The 20,942-nt window shown below is 49.3% G+C and overlaps 1 protein-coding gene and 1 pseudogene across 1 annotated transcript in view; both read right to left on the bottom strand.

Moving 5' to 3' along the window:
• The window catches only part of ZPBP (zona pellucida binding protein), a 1,007,890-nt gene that overhangs the window by 272,667 nt on the left and 714,281 nt on the right, over positions 1-20,942 (bottom strand). The gene's annotated exons all lie outside the window — the stretch shown is intronic.
• LOC147722448 (uncharacterized) lies at positions 2,482-13,052 on the bottom strand (annotated as a pseudogene).

Raw genomic sequence — 20,942 nt, 5'->3', positions numbered from 1 at the left:
TAGCACCATTTGAAGCAGTTCTTGGCATCTTCCCGAATTTCGTGCATTCTGTGTTCCGCGGCCTGCCTCTCATCTTAGGACTCGTAGCATGAATCTTATTTTTGTTCCTTCTGCTCCAATATGGCAAGTCAAGTCACAGACAAAACTCAGGCTACAATGGAGGACACGATCCTAGCAATGCAATACCGGGAGCGGATTACTAAAGTCCTCGGCTTGGCTCGGCTAAGAGATCTGAATACTACCTGGTTTCTTTCATTCAGACCAATCTGGCAAGATTGCATCTTACCTGTTCTACGAAGTCTGCTTTGCGGAGAAGAATGCGTGTTAGACGTCTGTCTCACACTCCCATCAGCAGTACCTATGGATGTCGATACTTTGCTTGGTTCGGTAACGGCTCATGCAACGTGTTGTCCCCAGCGGCTACCCATTTTGGTGACGGCATTCGTTGAGACCTCACCATTACGATTAGGTAGCGGTGAGGTACGAGATGAAAGCGGCACAAAGGTACAACCTTCCGTGACCATTGCTGATCTAGACACAGATGATGGCAATGCTTCGCACATATGCACTATTTCTATTTTTTCGGACCTGGTCCAACTTTCACCTACTGTTGTAGATGAATTTTTTACCAGCCTATCCAAGTTAATAATCTCTCCTAACAACGAGAATAACTTTTGAAATAACAAGCACACAGCGTTCCCTGAAACTCTAAATTCGGCCTTCAGTTTTGATAAACAGAACTTCTAAAAACATTGGAACCAATTTTCTTCCCGAAAGCTAAATTATTTTTTCTCCAGATCCCAAAATATTTACTCTTTTTTTGGCACATGGCACTCTGCTTAAAGTAGAACTATTCTTAGAGAACAAGATTTTCTATTTTTAAAATATCTAGAGACAATATTTTGACTTAGCCTCTAGCACATGTACAGTCTTGTATAAATATGTGATGAAATGGTCTCGACCTTCTCTTCTGTATTAAGAGCCATTTCATAAATGTGAATTTCGTGATTCATTCAGTCAACATTCTAAATGTACAAAATATGCATTATCTGAATGACACCACTGCTGAAAAAAAAAAAGTACAGTATTATACTCATTTTTCGTGTATATACCATTTCAAATGCTTACTATGTACTTTGGGGTGGGCTGGAAAACACATGCATCGTTATATGTTTAGTATTGCTTAGTATTTAGTAATGATGGACATTATACGTGGAGTGGGTGTTGTGAATGTATCTAGGACCCTAATTTAAACATTCCCGATTTATGCCCTTATGTGGTTATAACAAATCATATCCTTATAAAGGCATAAGAATCATATCCATATTAAGTCATAGCCAATGCAGTCTAAATACGGCAAGGCTACTCCCATAGACTCCTAGAAAGCACAACGCGTTCTTAAACAAACCAAGCCTCCGGCAGCCTGGGAATTCCCCTTGCTTCTGTTTTGATTTGTCCTAGAACTCCTGAGAGTCCTGAAAGAACTGCCAGTTCTTAGTGACGTCTTATGTCCAACCTTACGTCAAACTCTGCACCTTCCAGGTATAAATATACCAACATCTGCCTTAAGCAACATACGGTGGTTTGGAACAGATCGGCTATCTACTTGCCCGATGCCCTGCTGATGCGAGGGCTGAAGAAAGCCGACCCTCCCTGTTGACGCACTGAGAGAGACGCTGTCTTTTCTCCTGCCGAGAAATTCAGCTCCAGTGTTTCCCTGCTACCCTCGCGGGTTACTGGGAGATCGAGTCCTGAGAGAGAGATACAAGACCTCCTTCATTCTATACCCAAGGTACGGAGCCGATTAGACCCTTAGAGAATTCTTGATTCAGATTCTTGGCAAAAACTGTAACTCATCTACTCCTTCCCACGTACTAGGCTTAGGTAAGGTACACCGGGGTAGGCGTATCTTAGAAACACCAGTTGAGTACGTTTAGTCATTATTTTATCATTGTATGTATTTTATCCATTTTAAGTATCTTATGGCCTAGAAACCATATAAATGCTTTAACAGTATTATTTCATAATACTCCTTTTACTGTATGCACTTTACTTTATGACAAGTATTACAATTGTGGCAATTCCTTTCTCTTGCATGAAGAAGACTGCTCAATAAATAACCCTTTTATTGAAAACGCCCGTCTCTCTATTTCTCTGCATTTCTGGTGAAACGAAGCATGCACGATTGACTGAGTAAAATAGATAGCTATTGTTTCCGCGACTCTGAAGATATTCCTTATTTCAGGGGGAACAAAGTTGTCATGTTATATGGTTGTCAGAAGCTAATCCCTTCTTGTCTATTCAGGAAAGTTAACACCTTCTTGTTTACTCGAGAAAGTTTCTAGTGACCTCTGAGCTAGCTGGCATACACAATTAAGCCTAACATATTCAAAAGAGACCTAGTCGACCTCAGTCCTACATCTGCACTATTGTTTATGTTATTCCAATGCGCAGAGCCTATTGGGGAATATAGAAACTACACTACAATGGTGGAAGATCAGTCTTCTCAGAAATATCTTGCTCAGCAAGAATCTCAACCTCCTGTTCTGCTCCTATGTCCAAACATGTGGTTGCCAACTGTGGCTCCTCTTGTCCACTTTCCTGTGATGGTTCGGTTTGTGGCTGAGAAAATTCAATTCAAGATTCACTGCTCTCTATGACTGCAGTCACTGCAGCAATGGGGAGACATTGTTTAGGTTTTGGTGGTGATGGTGCTGTTGATGAATAAGTCCCAGCCTCTCTGTGCCAGAGGAGGCTGCAGCAGGTATGTCACGGTTCCTGAAAAATTATGAGGGCTTGATGCCAGTGGTGGCAACCTGTTTCTTTTCCTCTCAATTGGCCACATTCTTTGGCAGTAAACTCCATCTTTGGGGCTACCTTCTTAGCACTAGCATGTAGCACCTCATACTAAAAGGAAAAGCACTTAGCAGTGTTCTACTCTGGGGTCACCATCAGCTGATTCCTTCAGGGACTTCAGTACCGTGTGTGATCTCTTCGGTAGGACTTGCAAGCAAACCAACAAAAAAATAATTCCGTGAAACGTGGAAGATCAGAAAAATCTGGCCAATTTTACACAAGTGAAGTCTTTGTCATCATCCTCATCATCCCAATTGCTTAACAATTGTGTATCCAAAAGCATGCATAAACTATTTTTTCACATGACAACAACATTACACAGAAAAGATTTGTTTGTGCTCCCCAGAGCCACGAGGTGAACCCAATAGGAGACAGGAGATTCAGGGAAAAAAAACATTAAGTAAATGCTGGTTTTCCATCTGGACCTAGGGCCCATGGGGACTTAATGGCAGGTACCCCAAAAAATACATTAACTAATTGCTGGTGCCCTACCAGGTCTTAGGGCCCATGGAGACTTTAGGGGCCCGATTCACAGAACTAACTTATGACAAAATCCTAAGCTTACTACCATTTTGGTATTTACAGAAGGCCCTTACTCATTTTGGTATTCATAGAAGGCACTTACTCATTTCGGTATTCACAGAAGTTAGTAGTCCTAACTTTAGGACTCCTAAATGTCTTCTGTGAATACCGAAAGTCTTAAAGTTAGGAGTTAGGCATTTAGGAGTCCTAAAGTTAGGAGCCCTAACTTTACTACTCCTAAACTGAGAAGAACCCTAACTTTAAGACTTTTGATATTCACAGAAGGCATTTAGGAGTCCTAAAGTTAGGACTCCTAACTTCTGTGAATACCGAAATGAGTCAAAATGAGTAAATGCCTTCTGTGAATAACAAAATGGTAGTAAGTTTAGGATTTTGTCTTAAGTTAGTTCTGTGAATCGGGCCCTAGGGGAGGCAGCCACAAAATACACCAGGCCCTAGGGTCCATGGGGACTCTATGAGAGGCAGAGAAGGCATAGAAAAATATCAAACACATTAAATAATTGCTGGTGCCCTACCAGGTTTTAGGGCTCAAGGGGGCTCTATATGAGGCAGGCAAACAATTTTTTTAAAATAATGAATAAAAAACAACAACATTGTGCTACAATTGGCCACAATCACAGATAAATATTTCCGGAAAAAAGAAAAACAATTAACAAGAATGTCATAGGCCTCTTCTATCAATGGTCCTCAGAAATGGATTTTAAGGGGCTCATTAGGATGGCGGACGGAAGTGCCTCCGCAGCCCTGGAGTATGTGGAACATGCCTGATATGCGTCCGCCTGTCGCGGTCACTCCATCCGCCATATCAGGATAGGAAAGATTGCCCAAATTCCGTCCGCGACGGAAGAGCACGCTCCGCGGGCCATCTACACCCGACCACACGGCGGACGTAACCAATCCAGAGACACCGCCGTACGGACTGACGTGTAGGACCGTCCTCCAAATCAAGATGGCGGAAAATACACATAAAAGCGCTGCGGAAAAACAACCTGCCTGAACACTGCGGATTCCCCACAGCGAACATACCCACCACGAGCTGCTCGACGACATGGACCCAGCACTACACGCTTACCCGATACTCTTCGCGATCCACCACGTCCTAGTCCTGGCCCACTACAGAGGACGACGCAGGTACGCTACAAACCATTCGCTGTCTGGAGGGGAGTACCTGCAAGGGTGGTGACGTCGGAAGGGGGAGTGTCAGGTATCTGAACCCACTGATTAGAAGCAAATTCCAAAACACACCTGTATCACACACGCAGGAATAACTCCGACAAAGCACGGCACATGATTGACTTGCTTTATTACATATAATCGGGGTATAATCACAGTGAAAGCATGAGCATGGGCATGGTGGCAACCACAGCTGGTACAACAGAGGCAGTACATGAGAGGGCAGACTGCAGTATCAGAACACCAACAGGGCATAGTCGACATCAGAGCAGGTACATCAGAGGCAGTACGTGAGAGGGCAGACTGCAGTATCAGAACACCAACAGGGCATTGTGGACACCAGAGCAGGTACATCAGAGGCAGTACATGAGAGGGCAGACTGCAGTATCAGAACACCAACAGGGCATAGTCGACATCAGAGCAGGTCCATCAGAGGCAGTACATGAGAGGGGCTAAGTGCATCAACAGTCCATTGCACTGAACAGGTCCATCAGAGGCAGTACATGAGAGGGGCTAAGTGCATCAACAGTCCATTGCACTGAACAGGTCCATCAGAGGCAGTACATGAGAGGTCAGACTGCAGTATCAGGACACCAACAGGGCATAGTCGACATCAGAGCAGGTACATCAGAGGCAGTACATGAGAGGGCAGACTGCAGTATCAGGACACCAACAGGGCATAGTCGACATCAGAGGCAGTACATGAGGGGGCAGACTGCAGTATCAGGACACCAACAGGGCATAGTCGACAGCCGAGCAGGTACATCAGAGGCAGTACATGAGAGGGCAGACTGCAGTATCAGGACACCAACAGGGCATAGTCGACATCAGAGCAGGTACATCAGAGGCAGTACATGAGAGGGCAGACTGCAGTATCAGGACACCAACAGGGCATAGTCGACATCAGAGCAGGTACATCAGAGGCAGTACATGAGAGGGCAGACTGAGTATCAGGACACCAACAGGGCATTGTGGACACCAGAGCAGGTACATCAGAGGCAGTACATGAGAGGGCAGACTGCAGTATCATAACACCAACAGGGCATTGTGGACACCAGAGCAGGTACATCAGAGGCAGTACATGAGAGGGGCAGACTGCAGTATCAGGACCCCAACAGGGCATTGTGGACACCAGAGCAGGTACATCAGAGGCAGTACATGAGAGGGCAGACTGCAGTATCAGGACACCAACAGGGCATTGTGGACACCAGAGCAGGTCCATCAGAGGCAGTACATGAGAGGGCAGACTGTCAAGTCAAGTCAAGTCAGAATATTTATATAGCGCGCTACATACCCGGAGGGTCTCAAGGCGCTTGAAGAAGGGTGGGGAATTATTTGTCGAATATCCAGGTTTTAAGTTGCTTTCTGAATGCTAGATGGTTCTGAGTGAGACGAAGGTGAGTGGGGAGTGAGTTCCAGGTTTTAGCTGCGAGGTAGGAAAAGGATCTACCTCCCATGGTGTTTTTATTGATGCGAGGTAAGGTAGCAAGGGCTTGGTTGAAGGATCGTAGCTGACGGCAGGGGGTGTAAAAGGAAAGACGTGTGTTGAGGCATTCGGGTCCAATTTCATAAAGTGCTTTGTGTGCGTGGGTTAGGAGTCGGAACGTAATTCTCTTATTGACGGGGAGCCAATGGAGGTTTTTCAGGTGACTAGAGATGTGGTCTTTACGCGGGATGTCTAGTATGAGTCTGGCTGATGCGTTCTGGATGCTTTGGAGTTTATTCTGGAGTTTTGCAGTGATACCGGCGTATAGGGTGTTTCCGTAGTCCAGGCGGCTTGTAACCAGTGCATGGGTGACCGTTTTTCTTGTTTCGGTGGGGATCCAGCGAAATGTTTTTTTGAGCATGCGAAGAATGTTGTAGCAAGATGATGAAACGGCGTTTACTTGTCTGTTCATAGAGAGTGAGGAGTCCAGGATGACGCTCAGGTTCCGTGCGTGGTCCGTCGGGATGGGTGCTTTTCCAAGGGCCTCTGGCCACAAAGAGTCGTCCCGGGCAGAGGGGGAGGTACCTGAGATAAGGACTTCTGTTTTGTCTGAGTTCAGTTTCAGACGGCTGTGTTTCATCCACTCGGCTACTTCTTTCATTCCTTCGTGTAGGTTAGTTTTGGCGGTGCTAGGGTCTTTGGTGAGTGATAGGATCAGTTGAGTGTCATCCGCGTAGGAGATGATGTTGAGGTTGTGTTGGCGTGCGATGGCCGCGAGGGGGCTCATGTATACGTTGAAGAGGGTGGGACTGAGTGAGGACCCTTGGGGTACGCCGCAGATGACTTCAGTGGCCTCTGAGATGAATGGTGGGAGGCGGACTCTCTGGGTTCTTCCGGTGAGGAACGAGGTGATCCATTCCAGTGCTTTTCCTTGTATTCCGATGTTTCTGAGGCGCTGTAGAAGGGTGCTGTGGCAGACTGTGTCGAAGGCTGCGGAGAGGTCAAGGAGGATGAGGGCGACTGTGTCTCCATTGTCCAGGAGAGTTCGAATGTCGTCTGTTGCTGCGATGAGGGCGGTCTCCGTGCTGTGTTTGGCTCGGAAGCCGGACAGTGAGGAGTCGAGGGATTTGTTGGTTTCGAGGAAGGCGGTGAGCTGGTTGTTGACAGCTTTCTCGATGACTTTGGCCGGGAATGGAAGGAGCGAGATGGGGCGGTAGTTTTTGAGTTCGGTGGGGTCCGCTGTGGGTTTTTTCAGAAGGGCGCTAAGTTCTGCGTGTTTCCAGCTTTCCGGGAAGGTGGCGGAGTTGAGGGAGCAGTTGATGACGTCTCGGAGGTGGGGTGCTATGATGGAGTCTGCTTTGTTGAAGATGTGGTGAGGGCAGGGGTCTGTGGGGGATTCTGAGTGGATGGAGTTCATCAGACGGATGGTGTCTTCAGTGGAAATTGGGTTCCAGTCATTTAGGATGTTCAAGGGGGGTGAAGGTCCTGCAGAAGGTTGGGTGGGTTGGTCTCCGGGTTGGTTGTCGAAGCTGTTGTGGATGTCTGCGATTTTGTTGTGGAAGAACGAAGCTAGGGAGTCGCAGAGGGCTTGAGAGGGGGTGATGTCGTTGGAGTTGGCTGAGGGGTTGGTAAATTCTTTGACGATGTTGAATAATTCCTTGCTGTTGTGGGCGTTGTTGTCTAGTCGGTCTTTGAATGCGGCTTTCTTGGCAGATCGGATAAGTTGGTGGTGTATGCGGGTGGCGTTTTTGAAGGCGTCCCTGGTGCTGGTGTTTGGGTCTTTTTTCCAGGCCTTCTCGAGGGAGCGACAGAGTTTCTTCGATTTCTTAAGATCCTCGTTGAACCAGGAAGCGTTTTTGCTGCCTAGTTTGATTTTACGTTTTTTCAGCGGTGCTAGGAAGTCGGCGCTGTTGGATAGCCATTGGGTGAGGTTAATGGCTTCTTGGTCGGGGTTTGAGGAGTGGGCAGGAGGGTTTTGGAGAAGCGATGAGGAGATCTGGTCGATGGTGATTTTGTTCCAGTTTCTTCGCAGAGTAGGTTGAGGATGGTTGTGAGTTGTGGTCTTTTTGTAGATAAAGTGAACGCAGCTGTGGTCCGTCCAATGGAGAGAAGTGGTGTAACTGAAGGAGACATGTTTGCTGGAGGTGAAGATAGGGTCGAGTGTGTGCCCAGCGATGTGGGTGGGCGTAGTGACAAGTTGTTTGAGTCCGAGGTTGGCGAGATTGTCCAGAAGGGAGGTAGCGTTGCTGTCATTGCTCTTTCTAGGTGAAAGTTGAGGTCTCCCAGCAGAATGTATTCCTCGGAAGGGAGGGCGTGTCGGGTGATAAAGTCAGTGATAACGTCGCTGAAATGTGCACGGGGTCCTGGAGGTCGGTAGAGGAGGGTGCCTCTGAGTGTGGTTTTGGGATCGGTGTGGATCTGGAAGTGAAGGTGTTCGGCGCTGGTAAGGTTGACGTCTGAGCTGGTTGAGATGCGGATGGAGTTCTTATGGACGATAGCGATGCCTCCTCCTGTTTGGTCGGTGCGGTCCTTACGGATGATCTTGTATCCTTCCGGGATGGCTATGGTGATGTCTGGAGCTGATGAGGGGTTCATCCATGTTTCCGTAAGGAAGGCGACGTCGGGAGAAATGGTGTCTAAAAGGTTCCAGAGGTCGATGGCGTGTCTGTGGACTGAGCAGGTGTTGAGCAGGATGCATTTTAGGTGGTTGGCATCAGGTCTTTGATTGGTGTTCGTGGATGAGGAGTTGGTTTTGGTGCCGTCGAACTTGCAGGAGTAGCAAGAGAAGGGTCCATGGGTGTGTCCAGGAGCGGCTTGGACGCAGTTGGGGGAACGGCCAGGGTTAAGGGCTAGGAGGGTTGTGGCATCGTAAGTGATGCGAGTGGGCTGGGCATTACGAGAACCAGGGGGTCTGGCGCTGGGCGCGGTCCAGGCGCGGACGGGCGTAGACGGGCTTACCTTTGGCGCACCTTCGGCGCGGCCGCAGCGCGTGGATGCTGCGCGTTGGGACATTGGTCATAAATGGATAGTGGAGGGGGCGGAGCGTGGGAGGGGCAGCAGCTGGGAGGCGTTGGCGGGAGGAGGGGCGGACCAGGGGAAACAAACAACAAAATGGAGGGTCAAAGGCGAACAGAGACAGGGGCAGCAAATGCACAACAGCGCTGAGTGTGCAGGCTAATTATAAGTAAACACACCAGCCTCAGTGTAGCAATATTAATTCAGCCAGCCTCAGCAAGGTCGCGCTAATAATTAATTAATTAAATAAAATAGTGCGGCGCTGCGCGAGCAAAGCGCTACAAGGCTGCGAGGGTCAGTCAAACACAGCTGAAAATGCTTAAGGAAATAACGATACCGCCAGGAGACAGAGCGAGGCAGCTGCAGTTCAGCAAGAGCGTGGGGGAGCAACCGAACTGAATGAAGGTCCAGGCGGTCACAATCTGCTTGGGGGAGAGGAAGGATAGAGATCGTGGGTGGGAGGGCCAGCAGCTGGGAGGCAGTGGCGGGAGGAGGGGGGGACCAGGGGAAACAAACAACAAAATGGAGGGTCAAAGGCGAACAGAGACAGGGGCAGCAAATGCACAACAGCGCTGAGTGTGCAGGCTAATTATAAGTAAACACACCAGCCTCAGTGTAGCAATATTAATTCAGCCAGCCTCAGCAAGGTCGCGCTAATAATTAATTAATTAAATAAAATAGTGCGGCGCTGCGCGAGCAAAGCGCTACAAGGCTGCGAGGGTCAGTCAAACACAGCTGAAAATGCTTAAGGAAATAACGATACCGCCAGGAGACAGAGCGAGGCAGCTGCAGTTCAGCAGGTGCGTGGGGGAGCAACCGAACTGAATGAAGGTCCAGGCGGTCACAATCTGCTCGGGGGAGAGGAAGGATAGAGATCGTGGGTGGGAGGGGCAGCAGCTGGGAGGGGGTGGCGGAGGAGGGGCGGACCAGGGGAAACAAACAACAAAATGGAGGGTCAAAGGCGAACAGAGACAGGGGCAGCAAATGCACAACAGCGCTGAGTGTGCAGGCTAATTATAAGTAAACACACCAGCCTCAGTGTAGCAATATTAATTCAGCCAGCCTCAGCAAGGTCGCGCTAATAATTAATTAATTAAAAAAAATAGTGCGGCGCTGCGCGAGTAAAGCGCTACAAGGCTGCGAGGGTCAGTCAAACACAGCTGAAAATGCTTAAGGAAATAACGATACCACCAGGAGACAGAGCGAGGCAGCTGCAGTTCAGCAGGAGCGTGGGGGAGCAACCGAACTGAATGAAGGTCCAGGCGGTCTGCAGTATCAGGACACCAACAGGGCATTGTGGACACCAGAGCAGGTACATCAGAGGCAGTACATGAGAGGGGCTAAGTGCATCAACAGTCCATTGCACTGAACAGGTACATCAGAGGCAGTACATGAGAGGGGCTAAGTGCATCAACAGTCCATTGCACTGAACAGGTCCATCAGAGGCAGTACATGAGAGGGGCTAAGTGCATCAACAGTCCATTGCACTGAACAGGCCCATCAGAGGCAGTACATGAGAGGGGCTAAGTGCATCAACAGTCCATTGCACTGAACAGGTCCATCAGAGGCAGTACATGAGAGGGGCTAAGTGCATCAACAGTCCATTGCACTGAACAGGTCCATCAGAGGCAGTACATGAGAGGGCAGACTGCAGTATCAGGACACCAAGAGGGCACAGTCGACATCAGAGCAGGTACATCAGAATCAGTACATGAGAGGGAAGACTGCAGTATCAGGACACCAACAGGGCATAGTCGACATCAGAGCAGGTACATCAGAGGCAGTACATCAGAGGGCAGACTGCAGTATCAGGACACCAACAGGGCATTGTGGACACCAGAGCAGGTACATCAGAGGCAGCACAAGTACGTATTCCAAGCAACCCGTCCCAAGGACCAAAACATTGGAAGTCTGTACACAATGGACAATGTACACACCATGTGCCATGACATGTGAGTGAACTGAACAGCACCTCACATCACACTATCATGTGGATTGCGTGAGGTACCTGCATCGGACAGACTGCCAGCACCAGAAACTGGAGTGTGAGACACAGCCACAGCTCGAGTGACTGACACATGGGCCACAGACCCACACACACTGCCAGCACCAGAAACAGGAGTGTGACACACAGCCACAGATGCAGTGAATGACATGTGAGCTACAGACCCAGACACACTGCCAGCACCAGATACAGGAGTGTGAGACACAGCCACAGCTCGAGTGACTGACACATGCGCCACAGACCCAGACACACTGCCAGCACCAGATACAGGAGTGTGGACACAGCCACAGCTCGAGTGACTGACACATGCGCCACAGACCCAGACACACTGCCAGCACCAGTTACAGGAGTGTGAGACACAGCCACAGCTCTAGTGACTGACACATGCGCCACAGGCCCAGACACACTGCCAGCACCAGATACAGGAGTGTGAGACACAGCCACAGCTCGAGTGACTGACACATGCGCCACAGGCCCAGACACACTGCCAGCTCCAGCAACAGGAGAGGGCACAACTGATACAGTGCTACTACATGATGCATGACAGCAAACAACAGACACAGTGCCACTATCTGACACATGAGAGTCAACTGCAGCTGCACCACTGGGACCACTGAAATGATGAGCCACGGGGCTGTATGGGCCCTGAGGCAGGGTGGCTCTGGGAGCTGGTGATAGTTGGACTTGACCGACATCGGGGTGGGCATGTGTCAATGGTGTGTGTCTACATCTCTTGGGGATATGTGAGTGGGCCCTGGACAGGACAGGACTAGCAAATGGTTCGGACGGAAATGAAATGTCACCCACCATGGGTGGTGCGTCTGCTGCCGGGGCTATGCTCTCTGGGGACGTGCTGGAGCATGCATGTCGTTTGCTGTGTGGCTGCCTTCTGGCCTCTGCAACATGTGTCGTAGGGGATGCTACAACTAGGCCCACATTCCTCTGCTCCTGATGGGCCCTGATGGGAGTGGAGGTAAGGGGTGACTCCACCGCAGAAACATCTGTATTCCGTTCCCTCAACAACATCAGCCTTAGTGCAGCAAGGGGTGATGTATGCCTGTCCTTGATAGCGTCAGTGTCCATGGGAGAAGCCTTGTCCCTTGGATGTTCCTTTTCCGTAGGAGGAATGCTGTCTCTGGGCTTTCCCTGTTCACTGGATGGTGCCCTGTTCCTGGCAGCAGACTTGTCTCTGGTGTACCTGTCTCCTGAACACACCTTCTCCCTGTGTGTGTCCATGCCCTTGGGAGTGTCCCTGCTCTTCTTAGGTGCCTTTGTCTTCTGACTGTCCTTGTCCCTGCCCTTGGGAGTGGCCCCTTCCTTACTAGTGTCCCTTTCCTTGGGAGTATCCCTGCTCTTCTTAGGTGCCTTTGTCTTCTGACTGTCCTTGTCCCTGCCCTTGGGAGTGGCCCCTTCCTTACTGGTGTCCCTGGGAGTGTCCCTGCTCTTATGAGGTGCCTTTGTCTTCTGACTGTCCTTGTCCCTGCCCTTGGGAGTAGCCCCTTCCTTACTAGTGTCCCTGTCCTTGGGAGTGTCCATGCTCTTATGAGGTGCCTTTGTCTTCTGACTGTCCTTGTCCAAGGTAGTGTCCATGGAACTGGGAGTAACCCTTGTCTTGGGAGTACCTATTGTGTGGGATGCCAGTGTAGCATGTGGAGGCATTTCCCCTAACACCACTTGTGGGTCCCGTATGTGTACTCCAGTGTATCTGACGTTGTCTTTGTGAACAGATTTTGCGGACCTAGGGGAAGGTGTCTGAGCCCTCCGTGCCCTGACGTGCTAGCTGACGCTGCTTTTAGTGCAATAAACTGCATTGGAGTCCTGGTCAGAATGTACACTCCCCCCTGACACATCCAGTGTGGTAGATGGGGAAACAGAAGTAGCACCCAGTCCATGCGACTGGACAATGGCAGAGGACACACTGCTAGCCAATGACTGAACTGTCCTGTGTAGACCAGCAAGATCTCCATGCATCCCTTCCATGAATGCCACCACCTGCCCCAACTTCCTATTGTGGTCTTGGAATGCATTGATCATATTGGTCTGCCCCACACACAGCTGTCGCAGCAGATCAACAGCCTCAGCACAAAGTGCATTTTGGCTCACCGAGGCTGGGGCAGCGGTGCCGACTCCGAACACCACTCTGCTCCCCCTACTCCTGCATGCACGAACAGTACATGGTGCATTTGGCGTCAGTGTGGGCCCTGTGGGCTGTGTCCCGACCGAAGGTGTTGATTGGCCACTCCCAGTCTGTGACAACAGTGCAGACTCACCAACACTGTGGAAGATGAGGACGATGTTGTCTCCACATGCGAGTCCTCAGGGACAGTCCTGTCCCCCTCACCGGCGCTGTCCTCTTCTGTGTCAGTCTGCGTGTGCGTGAAGTCTGATCCGGATGCATTGCCTCCAATCATCTCCGCCATCTGTGGCTGAGTGGCCTCTGGCAAAGCTGAAAAGCACAGAAACCCCCAACCTGCACACGGCCCACCCCTACCAGTCATCCTCACATGAAATAAGCGCTGTTGGCCTTGTAACCTGTACAGCATGCGGACAGGGCAGGAGCACGTACATCTGCACACATGTCTTGCCATGGGGCGACGGACCACTACAGCATGTGCATCAACACTCAACTGCTTAGCGAGTGGCGTATCAACATGCCGGACCTGGAAGTGACCTTTGACTCCGCCAATGGCACCCACATGTCATTGCAACGATACATACGCTACACTGGAGTCACTAATGTGTCTGGGCAATAATACATGCATTGCACTGCCATGCAACATACAGACAGTATGCTTACCGCTAATTTGCTGTTGATCCACACGCAGCCGGTCGGACAGGTCAGGATGCATCACAGCAATGATACGGTGCATGAGAGGGGTCATTGAGCGTCGGGCCAGACGTGGCGTTCTTGGAATCATCCCTAGTGTCACTTCCGCTACATTCTTGCTCAGCCTGGAAATGTCGTCACAGCGTTTGTGGCAGTGTGTATGTCGTCTATTGCACACCTGAAAAAATACAGTGGGAGGGTCAAGAAGGGCATTTTTAACGACCAGGGCAACTTAGGCCCTTATATCAACTAGAAAAACAACAAGAAAGTAGCCTGGTCCCAAATCGATGCTTGTGTGCCATGTAGAGCCTAGAACCTAGAATCCATTAGTGACACTTGAGTGAAAACACTGAGCTAGAAAAAATCCCATCAGCCCACCCATTTGGTGGAGTATCGTCACGTGGGAGATGTATCATGAATCCAGATCTTAGTCAAGGCATCCAATGTTGATGCAAAAGATGGATTCTGTAGATATAGTCTTAGCCCACAGTGTTTCACTGGTGATGCCAATGGAGTGCAGTGCAGGTGAAAAAAGTGAAAGTGAATATAAAATTGACTCAAAGAACCAAAAATGAGTTTATTGGGTATGGTGCTAGGGTCAAGATTAAAACAACAGAGCCCAATAGTTTTAAATAATAACTATATCGGGGCGTGATGTGGTGGGGTCGACATGTTTCAGCTAGATGGACAATTGGTCCTAGCTTTCTTCAGGACCTAGTGAATACTGCGACTGCAAATGAAAAGTGAATTACAAAAAATGATGAGCTTGTACACTTGTAATGGATAAATCCTACCAGTCACTCTGAGCCCAGATGTATACTAGTGGCAATCCAATCATGCGGTCTTTCCTAAAACTAAAAGAAAGAGTGTACAACTCTATCAGAGGTGTATAATGGTATCTAGGATACAACAGACAAGACAGGCACACAAACAAAACAGAGGAGAAACTCTCCTCAGTAAGCAGTAGTCATAAGGTACTACCTGGTATTCTGTGTATAAATCACAAAACATTCAAAGATACATCAACTCACCCATCTTTTTGTGGGATTAAGCCTCACCTCACCCGGCACCCACTCGGGAAGAAGGAGGCCCCGCTCTGTTAGAATGGAAATAAAATAAGCACCTCAGAAAGATATCAAAGGTACTAGGGTCCATGTGGTCACCTACTTCCAATATTTAACTAACAAAATCTAGTTGTAAAAGAAGGAGACTCAACCTCTTTAGAACACATGACATAAACTATGCAGGGAAGTCAAAAAGGAAAAGCCAAAACTAAATAACTGTATAGAAAGTATGGCTTGGGAGCATGGCAATAAGATGACAGAAATGCCAAATCAAACAGTATCTATTTGCAGATCCTTAAACATAGACTAGGGGTCATAGCAAAGAGCATCCTACCTCTCCGTCGGTACCTCAGCTCCTACGTCCGAGTGGAAGTGGAGGTAACTGACCCAGAAGCTCACATGACCTTTTATACCCAACCAAATTGGTTAATTGGCTGCAGCTGTTGGAAGAACATTGTTTTGCTGCTAGGCTACGGGGTCTTAGTGTTAAAAACACGCTCGCGCCGCCTGACAATACTAATTTAAAACGCATGCGCAGTACACGCGAAGCGTTCTGTATTGAGAAACGCTCGCGTCACCTGGAGTGTACTACCTGCTGCACATGCGCGCTGCGAGCAATTCCTCCAGCGCGATCTGCGCAGACTCATTATCCGGGCACTGTCATTGTCAGAACTCTGTCGGCGGACTCCTTGTCTGCCTTCATGCAAATGCCGCACTGTCTGCTCATGCGCGCTAAGTGTATAGCGTTTGCATACGAGACGCGCTAGACTGTGTTACAATATGGTATTACTGAAGCGCGCTTTGGACATGTGTGGCAAGTAAAGAGCTGCGCATAAACATTGGAGCTACCCTTATGTGGTAATGTTAGTGGCAGTCCATTAAGATGTTTGTTGTGAAATATATTAAGACACTATAAAGGCAAGTATATGTGCCTACACTGCCTAACAGATGTTCATGTATTTCAGGTGTAGCGTCTATTTGTACAGTCACGCTCAAATAAACGGGATAGTATTCCAAAGGCGTGTTAGCACTGTGATCAGGGGGCTATATGTTTATATTATCAAGGTAATATGTAAGATGTAGCGCGATGTGTAATGGGCCTGAGAAGGGGATTTATGCCTTTAGAGGACGCAGTGAGTGTGAGGGATACCACTCTGTTTTTGGATGCAAATCTCAGAGTCACCTAGTCACATGACTACGTATCAATGGACCTCCTGGTAATTCATAATGATGTCCATGGTATTTCATCATTGAGTCCTTGGATATGGCTTTTAAAAAGGAAAATCCATTTCTGTTCCTTTCTAAATAAAAATTTCGACACATCACTAATGTGAGGAGGGATGTAGGGCTGTTCTAAAATAACCCATTTCATGTCATCAGCTGCATGTTTAGAATCCAGGAAATGATGAGTGAGTTTGGTTGCTTGTTTGCGACACCTGATGGTACTTTTGTGTTCCCCGATTCTCAGTTTGATTTTTCTAGTAGTGTAGCCAATGTATCTCAAAGAACAGGGGCATGTGATCATGTAGATGACGTTGTCGGTGTTACAATTTGTATGTTTCTTAAGGACCCACGTCCTACCTGTCCCGATGTCGACTGTGTTGGTTTTAGTTGTCTGAGGGCACACACTACATGAACCACATGGGTAGTGGCCAGAGACCGGTGGGAGACCCCATAAGGTAGCCGAACTTTCAATGTTATGTGTCCGAGGTCTAGTATGGACAAGGGAGTCTCGCAAACTTGGTGCCCTTTTGAATGCAAACAGAGGGGGGGAATGTTGGCATCAGTAGTGTTAAGAATCCCCCAGTGCTTTCGAACTGTCTTCTGAACATTGGTTGACAAAGCATTGAATGTGCTAACAAAAGTGAGTCGTTCCATTGGTGGTTTTGGTGGACGTCTTTCAATCAATGACTCACGATTATTATTAGATGCACGTTTCCATGCTCTTCTTTCAAGATGTTTAGGGTACTGACGTTCCTGAAGTTGGGTAGCTAGAGCGGTGGCATGCTTTTCAAACAGATTTCTAGATGAACAATTCCTCCAATTCCTCCTAACCTCCTAACAATTCCTCCTAACTCGGAGGAATTGGCCTACCGGGAGATTCTCCCTTAAGGAACGTGGGTGATGGCTGTTAAAGAGTAAAAGTGAGTTTCTCGCCATAGGTTTAGTGTATAACTCACTTTGAAGGCCACCAGCTTCTGGAAAGATAGATAGGTCCAGAAAGGAGAGTCTTTCGTGACTGTATTCCAACGTGAAGTTAAGATGTTCATTGCGTTCGTTCAGCCATAGGTGCATCCAAAAACAGAGTGGTATCCCTCACACTCACTGCGTCCTCTAAAGGCATAAATCCCCTTCTCAGGCCCATTACACATCGCGCTACATCTTACATATTACCTTGATAATATAAACATATAGCCCCCTGATCACAGTGCTAACACGCCTTTGGAATACTATCCTGTTTATTTGAGCGCGACTGTACAAATAGACGCTACACCTGAAATACATGAACATCTGTTAGGCAGTGTAGGCACATATACTTGCCTTTATAGTGTCTTAATATATTTCACAACAAACATCTTAATGGACTGCCACTAACATTACCACATAAGGGTAGTTCCAATGTTTATGCGCAGCTCTTTACTTGCCACACATGTCCAAAGCGCGCTTCAGTAATACCATATTGTAACACAGTCTAGCGCGTCTCGTATGCAAACGCTATACACTTAGCGCGCATGAGCAGACAGTGCGGCATTTGCATGAAGGCAGACAAGGAGTCCGCCGACAGAGTTCTGACAATGACAGTGCCCGGATAATGAGTCTGCGCAGATCGCGCTGGAGGAATTGATCGCAGCGCGTATGTGCAGCAGGTAGTACACTCCAGGTGACGCGAGCGTTTCTCAATACAGAACGCTTCGCGTGTACTGCGCATGCGTTTTAAATTAGTATTGTCAGGCGGCGCGAGCGTGTTTTTAACACTAAGACCCCATAGCCTAGCAGCAAAACAATGTTCTTCCAACAGCTGCAGCCAATTAACCAATTTGGTTGGGTATAAAAGGTCATGTGAGCTTCTGGGTCAGTTACCTCCACTTCCACTCGGACGTAGGAGCTGAAAGTACCGACGGAGAGGTAGGATGCTCTTTGCTATGACCCCTAGTCTATGTTTAAGGATCTGCAAATAGATACTGTTTGATTTGGCATTTCTGTCATCTTATTGTCATGCTCCCAAGCCATACTTTCTATACAGTTATTCAGTTTTGGCTTTTCCTTTTTGACTTCCCTGCATAGTTTATGTCATGTGTTCTAAAGAGGTTGAGTCTCCTTCTTTTACAACTAGATTTTGTTAGTTAAATATTGGAAGTAGGTGACCACATGGACCCTAGTACCTTTGATATCTTTCTGAGGTGCTTATTTTATTTCCATTCTAACAGAGCGGGGCCTCCTTCTTCCCGAGTGGGTGCCGGGTGAGGTGAGGCTTAATCCCACAAAAAGCTGGGTGAGTTGATATATCTTTGAATGTTTTGTGATTTATACACAGAATACCAGGTAGTACCTTATGACTACTGCTTACTGAGGAGAGTTTCTCCTCTGTTTTGTTTGTGTGCCTGTCTTGTCTGTTGTATCCTAGATACCATTATACACCTCTGATAGAGTTGTACACTCTTTCTTTTAGTTTTAGGAAAGACCGCATGATTGGATTGCCACTAGTATACATCTGGGCTCAGAGTGACTGGTAGGATTTATCCATTACAAGTGTACAAGCTCATCATTTTTTGTAATTCACTTTTCATTTGCAGTCGCAGTATTCACTAGGTCCTGAAGAAAGCTAGGACCAATTGTCCATCTAGCTGAAACATGTCGACCCCACCACATCACGCCCCGATATAGTTATTATTTAAAACTATTGGGCTCTGTTGTTTTAATCTTGACCCTAGCACCATACCCAATAAACTCATTTTTGGTTCTTTGAGTCAATTTTATATTCACTTTCACTTTTTTCACCTGCACTGCACTCCATTGGCATCACCAGTGAAACACTGTGGGCTAAGACTATATCTACAGAATCCATCTTTTGCATCAACATTGGATGCCTTGACTAAGATCTGGATTCATGATACATCTCCCACGTGACGATACTCCACCAAATGGGTGGGCTGATGGGATTTTTTCTAGCTCAGTGTTTTCACTCAAGTGTCACTAATGGATTCTAGGTTCTAGGCTCTACATGGCACACAAGCATCGATTTGGGACCAGGCTACTTTCTTGTTGTTTTTCTAGTCTATTGCACACCCCCACTGCCCGTACATCACGTGCAATGCTCCTCCACACGTCCTTGCGAAGGTGCAGCTTCACCTACCATGAAGGGAGACAAAAGGGTGCAAGTCAGTGGACAGTTGGCCAGTCACACAGATAGGGACAACACGTATCTCTCAGCAGACATGCACATTCCGACAATCGTGTTGGGCCCACAGCACACCGCCAAGATTGCAGAGGCCAAGTGTAATGGACCACCTCATGCACACCAACATGTCCCCCACTGCACTTAACACCTGTCCGGGTGCGCCGTACAGCCGTCCGAAGTTGCGGAGCACACCGTCCACGAGGACATCCAGCTCCGCGGCGGTGAAGGGACGAGACCGGATCTCTTTGACTCTCGACATGGCAAGTTCACGGAGTATGGCACTAGAGCAGCAGTCGGTGGTCAGCACCGCAACAGCAGGTCGAGGTGATGGTCACAGGCAGCAGTCTGTGGTCAGCTCCGCAGCAGCAGGCCAAGGTGATGGTCACAGGCAGCAGTCGGTGGTCAGCTCCGCAGCAGCAGGTCGAGGTGATGGTCACAGGCAGCAGTCGGTGGTCAGCTCCGCAGCAGCAGGTCGAGGTGATGGTCACAGGCAGCAGTCGGTGGTCATCGTAGAATGTGTGCTTTTGCACATCACACATATATAGGGCCCTGAGGCAATGTCAGTGGCATACGTTGCCAGCCATTGGTCATCCCTGGATGCGTGTTTGGAAAAGGGCCAATGACTGGCCCTGGTGTTGCGGTGCACAGCGTACGCTACATTCAATTGGGCATACGCGGGCCTTGTTCACACTTCCCATTGGCTGCACGTGCACAGACCGTCACGGTCACACACCGGCACCCACATGTGCTAGCCTCCGGGACGGATGCTTCACTTGCAACAATGTTCCATCACTGGCGCCAAAATGGCGGGGCACGTATTCAGCGGGGGAGGTGCAGGCCAACACATCCTTTAGCTGATGTCAATGGACATTGCAGGTCATGACCCCCCTTACAGTCACATTGCATCATCCACCGGCCGGCCCAGCCCGCCCACTACCGCCGTGCCAGGCCCCGTTCACTACAGCTGTGCTAGGCCCCGCCCACTACCGCCGTGCCAGGCCCCGTCCACTACCGCCGTGCCAGGCCCCGTCCACTACTGCCGTGCCAGGCCCCGTCCACTACCGCCGTGCCAGGCCCCGTCCACTACCGCTGTGCCAGGCCCCGTCCACTACCGCCGTGCCACACCCCGTCCACTACCGCCGTGCCAGGCCCCGTCCACTACCGCCGTGCCACGCCCCGTCCACTACCGCCGTGCCAGGCCCCGTCCACTACCGCCGTGCAACGCCCCGTCCACTACCGCCGTGCCAGCCCTGGCACGGCGGTAGTGGACGGGGCCTGGCACGGCGGTGGTTGACATAGCCGGCACGCCGGTCCTGGGCCAGCCCTGGCACGGCGGTAGTGGACGGGGCCTGGCACGGCGGTGGTTGACATGGCCGGCACCCCGGTCCTGGGCCGGCCCTGGCACTGCGGTAGTGGACGGGGCCTGGCACGGCGGTAGTGGACGGGGCCTTGCACGGCGGTAGTGGACAGGGCCTGGCACGGCGGTAGTGGACGGGACCTGGCACGGCGGTAGTGGGCAGGCTGGGCCGGCCGGTGGATGATGCAATGTGACTGTAAGGGGGGTCATGATCTGCCATGTCCATTGACATCAGCTAAAGGATGTGTTGGCCTGCACCTCCCCCGCCAAATACGTG

The sequence above is a fragment of the Lissotriton vulgaris genome, chromosome 4_1 (genome assembly GCF_964263255.1).
Source record: "Lissotriton vulgaris chromosome 4_1, aLisVul1.2, whole genome shotgun sequence".
In the NCBI taxonomy this organism is placed as follows: Eukaryota; Metazoa; Chordata; class Amphibia; order Caudata; family Salamandridae; genus Lissotriton; species Lissotriton vulgaris.
The sequence above is the reverse complement of the archived record's forward strand: the minus strand, read 5'-3'. Positions and strand labels throughout refer to the sequence as shown.